The 2,500-nt window shown below is 41.8% G+C and overlaps 1 protein-coding gene across 9 annotated transcripts in view; it reads left to right on the top strand.

Annotated features, from left to right (window-relative positions):
- LOC147030900 (protein ENTREP2-like) overlaps nucleotides 1-2,500 on the top strand; it is a 312,148-nt gene that overhangs the window by 188,913 nt on the left and 120,735 nt on the right. The gene's annotated exons all lie outside the window — the stretch shown is intronic.

Genomic DNA, 2,500 nt, shown 5'->3' with positions numbered 1-2,500 from the left:
TACCATATTAGAGTACCCACCATATGGGTTATCTTGTTCCAAGCGTGCAAGATTTTCTTCTGACGCATCCCTTTTTGCGGGCAGATAGGCAACAGACTGCTGCTTCGATTTTTCCCAAAAGTAAAATTAACCTGGGTTACATGTATGAAGTGAAAACATGCATTGTGCTTTAATGCATACGTAATACACTGTGGTTATATATCTCGGATAATTACAAATTGCACCCCACCTCCCCCCAAAGGGAGAGAATGCCAAGATGGGCATGCATGCACCTGATCCATTATGTATAAGATAACACTGGCAAATATTGAGCTATCTATCAAGAACACTTAGATTAATCGATTACTATCATCATGTTACAATATTTCACTTTGCTTCACAAGACAATTGTATCACATCAGTAAGAAAGGGGCAGCAGAAGAACAAAAATAACTAAATAAAAGCACCACCATTGTATTTGAACTCGATGTCACAAGGGCCCAACATACACACTGATTGCGCCATGGGACATGTGGGCCATGGGTTTGGAACCCCTGGATTGGACAGATGCAACCATTCTGTGTTGTGTTTGACACACACCTGTTTTGTTTTCTATCACGTCTGTTTCAAGATATACTTGCCTTCCCTCATTTAATTACACTGTTTGTAATCATGCTGCTGAACCAGCTCTTCAAGTTCATATAACATGATCATGTCAATTTCCATACTTCAGCGCAATGCCAGATTTACCCACACTGAAGGTCCTTATATATTTAAAGGACAGCATGATATAATAGAAGTAACCATCAAACTCAACCTGCATTATTGCTACAATTCTACACATACCAATTGGCTTGTATGGAATATTGCAGTACAAATGCAATCCTGTGGTACAGCAGCTCCTGTGTTGTGGAAATGCCTGGGCTGCATGGTCGTTATCAAAGTTTTTGTTAAAATGGATGATTGCAAAACATTTATTCTTGCATTTCTTTTGTGTGAATTGATAGACTGTATTTTCTGAAAGATTTATCAGGCTGGTATGTTCATGATTAATTGGTGGAATAATGCTAGTCCTTAAATAAGTATTGCTTATTAAACAGTGTGAACAATTTACAATCGTGATGATAGGAAAGCTATTGTCATGATGGTTACACTGGCTCTCGTGAGAAATATATCGAGAGAAAATACATGTGTGATGGCAGGATGGCTCATAGTTGACATACTCACTGTTGAGCTATCTAGTTCGAGTTAGATTCCTGACCCGACGATACTTTCATCCTGGTGTTAGCAGGAAAGGTGTAAAGTAATATATACACGAATTACTAGTATACTAATGCCATAATGAATGTTCTAATATGAATTCATGTATGCGTGCCTATCAGCCTTGATAATCAATAATATTGGCCATGGCATGGCATACATGGCTGTTCCGACATTTCAAATTAAAATTTCCATAGTTCAAATTGTTATTTTTGTTATTGTTATTTAATTGTTATTTTCTGACATCAACGAGGGTGAGAATATTCAAAATTCTTCTTCAGATTTGCAAGAACTACTTCTTAACGCGAGAGCATGACCTCGCAGATGTGTCTGTGACAGATATACTGCATTTTAGAGCATAAAAACGAATTCAGCACACCCAAAAACCTATAACTAGGCATATTAGAACCCACATCGGAGGGAACAACTTTCCAGTGGCCAAAAATCGGTCATCTTGGATGCCATTTTGGATTTTTCCACCATATTGGATGCCTATTGTCTCGTTCCCGACTGCGAGCAGACATAGCAATCATAATAATCTACAAACATACACATATCAAGTAACATTCATGTATTTTAGTAGGTGTCGGAGTCGATTTCTGTCAAAACTCGAAAAAATGCCGCCATTTTGGAAAAATGGCCGGGGGCAGCCATTTTTGGGAGCAAAATTCTAAAAATCAGCGAGTGGGATTTTTATCCATATTGGAAAGCTACGACGGGTAGCCAACATGACTAGCGCAAAAAAGTTGCAATATGAAACACCCTAAGCAACAGCCTGGCCAACCGTTCCTTGTCAACCATTTAATTGGAGTGCTTGCATGAGTACTTAAGCCACTTGCCGAACTCCTTGCAGTCGATAGCGGAATCGCGCTAGTCCCTTCTGAGCGAATCGTTCACTCACTGTGGATGCTTTTGTCCGCCACGTCACCCTGAGCAAGTGGTTCAGGCTCCGTCGCCCTGAGCAAGTGGTTCATGCTCCATCACCCTGAGGAAGTGGTTCGTGCTTCCGCACCCTGAGTGAGTGGTTCCTGCTCCATCACCCTGAGTGAGTGGTTCCTGCTCTGTTGCCCTGAGAGAGTGGTTCGTGCTCCATCACCCTGAGCGAGTGGTTCATGCTCCATCACCCTGAGCGAATGGTCCATGCTCTGTCACCCTGAGCGAATGGTTCATGCTCCATCACCCTGAGCGAATGGTCCATGTTCAGTCACCCTGAGCGAGTGGTTCAGGCTCCGTCACCCTGAGCGAATGGTCCATGGTCAGT

Source organism: Eptatretus burgeri, chromosome 3 (genome assembly GCF_056783735.1).
Source record: "Eptatretus burgeri isolate ZD-2024b chromosome 3, Ebu_testis_v1, whole genome shotgun sequence".
Classification (NCBI taxonomy): Eukaryota; Metazoa; Chordata; class Myxini; order Myxiniformes; family Myxinidae; genus Eptatretus; species Eptatretus burgeri.
Note: the sequence above shows the minus strand (reverse complement) of the source record. Positions and strands in the feature narration are given on the sequence as shown.